At 41.4% G+C, this 9753-nt stretch overlaps 1 long non-coding RNA gene across 1 annotated transcript; it reads left to right on the top strand.

The window, feature by feature from the left end:
* Positions 1 to 4492: 4492 nt before the first annotated feature.
* LOC120720079 lies at positions 4493 to 9442 on the top strand. The gene is made up of 3 exons (XR_005692784.1): positions 4493 to 4544; positions 9068 to 9070; positions 9285 to 9442. It is a non-coding gene; the product is annotated as an uncharacterized LOC120720079 (long non-coding RNA).
* The last annotated feature ends 311 nt before the right edge of the window (positions 9443 to 9753 follow it).

Raw genomic sequence — 9753 nt, forward strand, 5'->3', positions numbered from 1 at the left:
TGCTGTTATATAAAAATATAAAAACATAAAAAAGCTCTCAGTGTTGCAGAAGCAGTGCCAAGTCTGAATAAAGGCGCTCCCCATAGAGGCAGGTGCATCAGTTTTCTGTCACTCTCAGGGTGTGTGGCCATGCAGCGAATTTGTAGCTATTGTGTTGAGGCTCTCGCCGAACAAAGCCCTGATGTCTGTTTCAAAGAGGCCTGCGAGCTTGGTTAAAGAGCTTAATCTTTGCTTGTTTGCAGCAGCAGTGTAAACAGCTTCTGATCTGAGTTCTTTCTTCCGATGAGTTTGTTGTATGACTCTTCCCCTGCTTTCGTTCTCACTGTTACACAGACTCACTGAGCCTCCGTTTCTTTCTCTCTGGTTATTCGAGGCACTTATTTTAGTTCATCTTATTCTCCATCATATTGTGCGATGTGCAAATTAGATGTTTCATGGCAGTGGTCAAAAGCTATGTTCAGTGTATAGCTTCAGGCTGGTGTCAGCAGTAGTGACTGCAGTTGAAACTGGGTGGACTGAAAAACCTGGACAAGTGCTATTTGATACCAGATACAGGTTTAGATGTGTTATACTATCTTTAGACCTCCTATTTAATTGATTTGATTTTATCCATCCAACTTTGAAGACAAACATAACCACCTTGGCTCCATTGTTTAGCTAGTTAGCTTGCTTGACAAAAGCTTAAGAACAATCCATGATGCTAACTGAATAATCTTTAGTCCCTCAGTGCTACAAATGAGATCTGTTGGACTGCTCTTTGTTTAAAAGAGAAACAACTGTTGCATGAAACTGTGACAAGTCTGTCAACTCGGCAGAATGGATCAATTAAAAGGTCTGCAAATAGGAAAGCAGTAGTACTCTTTTCCAGTTTTATAGTGACTTTTCTTCTCTAGCAGAAAGAGATGGCAACGCATCCATTTAAATTCTTCTGCTTATTTAACAGCTGGGGGATGGGAATGTGTCATCCCCCAGCTGTCATAGGGCAGCTGTTATAATTCTAGTATGTTTATGTGTGATTATTATTATTATTGCTGATTTCCATGTGCATTTTGGAGAGAGGGTAAAGAATCCCCTAGGAGTCAAAGTGAAGTTGGTTTCAATATGAATGCATATTGAAAAAATCTCTCTTACTTCTTGCACACTAAGTTTTTAATTTAGAAAACCTTGAGAGATTAGCTAACTCATTTATTCAACCTTACTTAGCAGGCAGATTCTCCATGAAGTGAAACGTTTGAGTCATTGTAAGATGAGTTTAGTTCTACTAACCAGTGTTGGTCAAGTTACTTGAAAAAAGTAATCAGTAACTAATTACTGATTACTTCCCCCAAAAAGTAATCCCGTTACTTTACTGATTACTTATTTTCAAAAGTAATTAATTACTTAGTTACTTTTTAAAAACCCGATTTACAACCTGAAGAGGTGATAAAGCGATAGATCTTTCAGCCCAATTCTACTTTTTCCACATAATCCATCATACAAAATGTAATCAAATGGAAAGGTCCCTTTTTAAAACTTGTTTTATCAGTTTTAATCTTTTAACTTTAATCAAGCAAAAATTAAATTATATGCAACATTCTCTGACTTGAATAAATTAGTTTAACATTTAAACCTATTTTCTGCACATTCCAGCACATAAAATAAAATATTTTTTGTGTTTACACTCACTCTTTCAAATAGATGCAAGTAAAACACAGCAGAAAATAAATAAAGTCAAAGACTCAGCGGTCCTGTTGCTCTATTTTCACCTGTAAAGCAGGACTGCGGTAGGCGGAGGTTTACCCTGGTGCAGGTGTGCCGCGGTCAGTTGAAGAATCCGCGAGTTTCTCTGTGAATTTCCCATTACGTCATAGCGCACTCGGTGCTTGCTTGGAAGTTTAGGGGTTTTTTTCACTGTAAAAAGAAGTTTTCTTCCCACGCACGATGGACGCTAATGTTTTTGTCACTTTTTATGGAATCAAACTCAAAGTAAGGTCAGTACTTCCACGCTTTAAATGCTGCACGCTCATACTCTCTCCCACAATCGATATGTGATCCATTGTTGATCTGCACACAGCTGTTGTCACTAACGGCGCACTCGCTTACGTCACTGTCATAAGACATTCTCGCAAAAAATCACGGTTTTAGTAACGCAGTAACGCAGCGTTCCTACGGGAAAGTAACGGTAATCTAATTACCGTTTTTGCAATAGTAATCCCTTACTTTACTCGTTACTTGAAAAAAGTAATCAGATAACCATTGCCAATTATAGAGAAAGAGAATACTATGAAGTTCAGTTTGAAAACATCATTTGAATATTTCAAAAGAAAAACATTGGGTCCTGCGACAGGTCTTTGCTGGATGTTTTGTATTTCTTAGGAACATAACTTTCAGATCCGGTTCATCTGCTATAGTATGTTTGGGCCTACCACGTCTTTTTTTGTCCTCCACTCCAGACACATTGATTCATACCTTGAGTTTTTATGACTTTTTATGCTGAGATGATTCATGAGATCATGTTAAATGACTTAACAAACAAACAAATAGACAAGGTACATTTTCTTCTGCATATCCGGAATTGAGCAGTGAAGCCCACACCTCCCTCACCCCAGCCACTTCCTCCAGCTCATCAGTGGGCACATTGAGATGTTCCCAAGCCCTGGAGACTCCTCCAGGTAGAACATGCTGGAAATACCTCCCAGAGGAGGTGTCTAGGAGGCAAAACTTTGAAAGACCCACAGCTTCTGGGTCTTCTGGGTGAGTGCTGAGTATTTGTATATGTGTGCATGAGGGTGGGAATGCACGTTTGTGTCTGTGTGTGCCTGTTTGTCTGTGTCCATATGTCAGGTCGGGTCTTAGACTCCACCTCTCTGGGAACTTCTCAGTATGGAGGCCTAGCTCCCCTCACCACACTCCCTGCCGGTGGCTGATGCCCTCAGGCATCGGTGCATTGGTGGTTCTTGGTGTCCGGGGCTGGGTGCTCAGGTGTGTACCCGCTCACTCCTGGTGGCTGCTTGATGGGGCCTGGCGTCCGTGGCTCGGTCGGGCCTCTTCCGGGGCGTGGGGGGCCCTCAGGCCTCCGGCCTTTGGGCCTGTGGCTCGGTTCACTCTGGCACAGCTGGCTACCGGCAGAGCCCGTGGGCACGCCACTGCAGCCCCTCTGGATTTTGCTCCATGGCTGCTGGGTGACCCCTCGTCTGGGGCTGTCCTCAGCTCTTTCCAGGAGGGTGGCATGGATGCCCCTCCAGTGGTCCTCCTTGGGCTCTCGCACTCTGAGGCCTCTGGATGTCTGGGCCCTGCATCTCTTCCATGCCTGCTTCATGCCCTGGTTGTAAGGGCTATTGCTTCCTACACCCTCTAGCAGATCGTTACATGGAGAGACCTTTTAAATACAAGCACGCTCATGCACACAGGTGTGCACACGGGTGTTCACTGTTCATAGACACAAACTACACCTTTCTTGGCTGCTACCTCAAAGCACATTGTGCACTGTCGGTCCTGGAATTCAATATTTAGTATTTATTGTTATTTACACTTAGCTAGATTAATACGATGGTGTTGTGTTTATTATGTTGCTCTCTTTTTTTTTGCTTGTTTTCTCTTTTTTTTCTCTCAACAGCTGATCCGGGAGATTTTTTGTCTTTTTAAGTGCCCTTTCTCACTGTCCCTCTTCCCCACTGTTTTTCTTTTCCTTCATCTTTCTTTCTCCCTTTCCTATCCCCCAGCCATGTCTGTCCCATCTGTAACAACTGAAAATAAAATAAATAATAACAACAAAGGTCGATCAAATGGCCAATACGGCAAGGCTGTGATGATCCACTTGGTAAAGTAAATCCACTGGGCATATTTGTTGGCAATCAGATAACAATTCTGGCGGCTAAAGAACCAAACGGGACAGGCAAAGAAAAAAAAAAAAGAAGACTTGCTGTCACGGTTTCGAGTTTTGTATTATTATAGACATTTGGTTTTTTTCAGTATTTATTATTTCTAGTATTTTGGTTTCTGTGTTAGCGTTCTTAGTATTCTGGTTTTTGTCTCTGTGTTCCATGGTTGCTCTGTCTCCCCTTGTCAAATCCGTGTTTATGTTTTGTGTTTCCTGTTTTACTTTGTAAGTCTGTGTCTCATGTCAGTGGCTGTATCCCAATTCAGGGTCTGCAGCCTTAAAGTACGCAGCCTCAACGGTCCTCAAGGGCCATGTACTCAAAGACCGCTAAGGCCGGAAGTGTGAGGCTTGTGAAATGGGACGGTCTAGCCTCCGTCGCGCTGCCCAGGTTGCCTAACAACCATGATAGCTGGAAACGTGTGGTTGACAGAAATGAAGGAGAACATATTTTGTTCGTTTGTTTGTTTCTACATGAGCTTTGTGTGATTTAATAAGTATCTGAGGCTGAGACCACAGGACTGTAAAACATTATTGTTGGGCTTCATATCTGTGCTGAACAGTCATATAAGATTAGCTAGTAAATAACAAATAGTTAATGTTGTTCATGAGACTGAAATCAGTGTAAATATGATATGGCCAATATTATAGTTATTATACTAATCATTATTATTTATTGCAGCAGTGAGTTTGAACTCTCAAATCAAATCACTTCTATTGTCACATCACATGTGCAGGTACACTGGTACAGCAATTCAATTCAATTCAATTCAATTCAATTTTATTTATATAGCGCCAAATCACAACATAAGTCGCCTCAAGGCGCTTCATAGATACAGAGAAAAACCCAACAATCATATGACCCCCTATGAGCAAGCACTTTGGCAACAGTGGGAAGGAAAAACTCCCTTTTAACAGGAAGAAACCTCCGGCAGAACCAGGCTCAGGGAGGGGCGGGGCCATCTGCTGCGACCGGTTGGGGTGAGAGAAGGAAGACAGGATAAAAGACATGCTGTGGAAGAGAGACAGAGGTTAATAACAGATATGATTCAATGCAGAGAGGTCTGTTAATACATAGTGAGTGAGAAAGGTGACTGGAAAGGAAAAACTCAATGGGAATCCCCCGGCAGCCTATGTCTATTGCAGCATAACTAAGGGAGGATTCAGGGTCACCTGGTCCAGCCCTAACTATATGCTTTAGCAAAAAGGAAAGTTTTAAGCCTAATCTTAAAAGTAGAGATAGTGTCTGTCTCCCGAATCCAAACTGGAAGCTGGTTCCACAGAAGAGGGGCCTGAAAACTGAAGGCTCTCCCTCCCATTCTATTTTTAAATACTCTAGGAACAACAAGTAGGCCTGCAGAGCAAGAGCAAAGTGCTCTAATAGGGTGATATGGTACTACAAGGTCATTAAGATAAGATGGGGCCTGATTATTTAAGACCTTGTATGTGAGGAGCAGGATTTTGAATTCAATTCTGGATTTAACAGGAAGCCAATGAAGGGAAGCCAAAACAGGAGAAATATGCTCTCTCTTTCTAGTCCCTGTCAGTACTCTTGCTGCAGCATTTTGGATTAGCTGAAGGCTTTTCAGTGAGTTTTTTGGACATCCTGATAATAATGAATTACAGTAGTCCAGCCTGGAAGTAATAAATGCATGAACTAGTTTTTCAGCATCACTCTGAGACAGGATATTTCTAATTTTAGAGATGTTGCGCAAATGGAAGAACGCAGTCTTACATATTTGTTTAATATGTGCATTGAAGGACATGTCCTGGTCAAAAATGACTCCAAGGTTCCTCACAGCATTACTGGAGGCCAAGGTAATGCCATCCAGAGTAAGAATCTGGTTAGATACCATATTTCTAGGCTTTTCAGGGCCGAGTACAATAACCTCAGTTTTATCTGAATTAAGAAGCAGAAAGTTAGCGGCCATCCAGGTCTTTACGTCTTTAAGACATTCCTGCAGTTTAACTAATTGGTGTGTGTTATCTGGCTTCATGGACAGATAGAGCTGGGTGTCATCTGCATAGCAGTGAAAATGTATGCTATGTCTTCTAATGATACTGCCTAAGGGAAGCATGTACAGTATAATGTAAACAGAATTGGTCCTAGCACTGAACCCTGTGGAACTCCATAATTAACCTCAGTGTGTGAAGAGGACTCTCCATTTACATGCACAAACTGGAGTCTATTAGATAGATATGATACAAACCACTGCAGTGCAGTACCTGTAATACCTACAGCATGTTCTAATCGCTCTAATAGGATATTATGGTCGACGGTATCGAATGCTGCACTAAGGCCTAGCAGGACAAGCACAGAGATGAGTCCACTGTCAGAGGCCATAAGAAGATCATTTGTAACCTTCACTAAAGCTGTTTCTGTGCTGTGCTGAGCTCTGAAACCTGACTGAAACTCTTCAAATAAACCATTGCTCTGCAGATGATCTGTTAGCTGTTTGACAACTACTCTTTCAAGGATTTTTGATATGAAAGGAAGGTTGGAGATTGGCCTATAATTAGCTAAGACTGCTGGGTCTAGAGATGGCTTTTTGAGTAAAGGTTTAACTACAGCTAGCTTGAAGGCCTGTGGTACATAGCCGATCATTAGAGATAGGTTGATCATATTTAAGATCGAAGAATTAATTAATGGCAGGACTTCTTTGAGCAGTTTTGTAGGAATGGGGTCTAAAAGACACGTTGATGGCTTGGAGGAAGTAATTATTGAAGTTAACTCAGAAAGATCAATTAGAGAAAAAGAGTCTAACTTAACATCAATGGTACTAAGAGTAGCTGTAGATAATATTACATCTGTGGGATGATTACTGGTAATTTTTTCTCTAATGATAAAAATTTTATTTGTGAAGAAGTTCATGAAGTCATTACTAGTTAACGTTAAAGGGATTGTTGGCTCAAAAGAGCTCTGACTGTTTGTCAGCCTGGCTACAGTGCTGAAGAGAAACCTGGGGTTGTTCTTATTTTCTTCAATCAGTGATGAATAGTAAGATGTTCTTGCTTTGCGGAGGGCTTTCTTATAAAGCAGCAAACTATTTCTCCAGGCTAAATGATGATCCTCTAAATTTGTGACACGCCATTTCCTCTCCAGATTACGAGTCATCTGCTTTAGGGTACGTGTTTGAGAATTATACCACGGAGTCAGGTACTTCTGATTAGAGACCTTAGTTTTCACAGGAGCTACAGTATCCAGAGTCGTACGTAGTGAGGAGGTGAAATTATTAACAAGATAATCGACCTCTGTTGGGGTAGCTTTCAGATAGCTGCTCTGCTCTATGTTGGTACAGGGCATTGAAGATGATAACAGTGGGTGGATTATATTCTTAAACTTAGTTACAGCGCTTTCAGAAAGACATCTACTTTGATAAAGTCTACTCTCCACCGCTGTGTAATCAGTTATTGTAAATGTAAATGTTATCAGGAAATGATCAGACAGGAGAGGGTTTTCAGGAAACACTGTTAAATGTTCAGTTTCTATGCCATATGTTAAAACAAGATCTAGAGTGTGATTAAAGTGGTGGGTGGGTTCTTTTACATTTTGAGAGAAACCAATTGAGTCTAATAACAGATTAAATGCCATGTTGAGGCTGTCATTTTTAGCATCTACATGGATGTTAAAATCACCCACAATAATTATTTTATCTGAGCTCAGAACTAAATTAGATATAAAGTCTGAGAAATCAGAGAGAAACTCTGTGTTAAGGCCCAGGTGGACGATAGATGATAACAAGTAAGACTGGTTTCTGAGTTTCACAGCTGGGGTGGACAATGTTAAGCATCAGGCTTTCAAATTAATTAAAAGTCTGTCTTGGTCTTTCATTAATTAATAGGCTGGTGTGAAAAATTGCTGCCACACCGCCCCCTCGGCCTGTGCTTCGAGATTTCTGGTAGTTAGAATGACTCGGGGGTGTTGATTCATTTAAACTAACATAATCATCCTGCTGCAACCAGGTTTCTGTAAGGCAGAGTAAATCAATTTGTTGATCAATTATTAAGTCATGTACTAACAGAGACTTGGAGGAGAGAGACCTAATATTTAATAATCCACATTTCACTGTTTTACTCTTTGGTTCAGATGTGGATACTTTATTGTTCTTTCTTTGTAATTGTTTATGTTTAAGTTGTTTGTTGCTGGTTTTTAGTTTGTTTTTTGTCTGTTTGGGAGCTGACACAGTCTCTATGGAGATGGGTTTTTGGGGGGGTAGCAGGAGGAGAGAAGCTGCAGAGAGGCGTGTAAGACTGCAACTCTGCTTCCTGGTCCCAACTCTGGATAGTCATATTTTGGGGGGTTTAATAAATTTGTCCATATTTCTAGAAATGAGAGCTGCTCCATCCAAAGTGGGATGGATGCCGTCTCTCCTAACAAGACCAGGTTTCCTCCAGAAGGTTTGCCGATTATCTATGAAGCCCACATCGTTTCTGGGACACCACTCAGACAGCCAGCAATTTAAGGAGAACATGCGGCTAAACATGTCACTCCTGGTCTGATTGGGGAGGGGACCAGAGAAAACTACAGAGTCCGACATTGTTTTGGCAAAGTTGCACACCGATTCAATATTGATTTTAGTGACCTCCGATTGGCGTAACCGGGTGTCATTACTGTCGACGTGAATTATGATCTTACTGAATTTACGTTTACCCTTTGCCAGCAGTTTTAAATTTCCTTCAATGTCGCCTGCTCTGGCCCCTGGAAGAGAATTGACTATGGTTGCCGGTGTCTCTAGCTTCACATGTCTGAGAACAGAATCACCAATTACCAGAGTTTGACCCCCGGCGGGTGTGTTGCCGAGTGGGGAAAAACGGTTAGACACATAAACGGGTTGGTGGTGTACCTGGGGCTTCTGTTTAGGACTATGCTTCCTCCTCACCGTCACCCAGCCGCCCTCTTTCCCCAGCTGCTTGGGGTCTGCCGGGGAACAGCTAGCGGGGCCTACGCTATCTTCGGCTGCACCAGCTACAGGGGCCTGGCTAGCTATGGGTGAATGAAGGGTGCGAAGCCGAGTCTCCAATTCAGTAATCCTGGCCTCCAGAGCTGCAAATATGCTACATTTGTTACAGATATCATTACTGCTAAAGGAGGCCGAGGAGTAACTAAACATCTGACACAATGAGCAAGAAAGTGCAGGAGGGACAGGTGAAGTAGCCACGGTGCTAACGAGTCGGCTACGAGCTAAGCTAAGCTAGCGAAACAGTACAGAGACAGTGAGTGAATACTTTGGCTATAAATTAGGTAGTGAGTACACAGAAAGTGTGCTTCGGATGAAGCACGTGAAGATTATACTATGAAAAAGAATGTATTTAAAAGTTGTTAATTAAATTGCTAAGCAAATAAGCTACTCAGAAACACCACTGTGTTTGAGCAGGAACAGGAAGTGATACTCTACCGCAGAGCGAGCGAACACCAAGCACATGTGAGTGAACTCTGTGTCAAATACTGAGCTTCAGTAAAGATAAAAGTTGCAGCTATTTATATGTCCTATCACCTTAAATCTTCACTCAAAGACACTCAAGTATCTTTGACAGTGTATATATAGATGTATTATATATAAGAGACAAATGTTGTTCCTTCAGTATGTTGGCATTATTACATTTGGCTCAATGATTACATATATGTGTTAAAAGCAAATGTACGAGCTGTGATAACTGTTTCTGATAGAATGAAGAGTAGACTGATATATGAAATATTCCTTTATTGGGTGAGAAAATCAGACCATGTCAAAACTGCTTTAAGTCATACAGAATAGATATCAGAGCCTTAAACAGGCTGACTTCTGCTAAATGGGTCAAACTGGGCAGAAAGTATCCAAACACATAACATCCTTATAGAATATGATGTAACACTATAGATCAACTTAGCTCAGAATATATAAAGCATATAAACAATT

The sequence above is a fragment of the Simochromis diagramma genome, unplaced genomic scaffold, assembly GCF_900408965.1.
Source record: "Simochromis diagramma unplaced genomic scaffold, fSimDia1.1 OVJJ01000344.1, whole genome shotgun sequence".
NCBI classification, from domain to species: Eukaryota; Metazoa; Chordata; class Actinopteri; order Cichliformes; family Cichlidae; genus Simochromis; species Simochromis diagramma.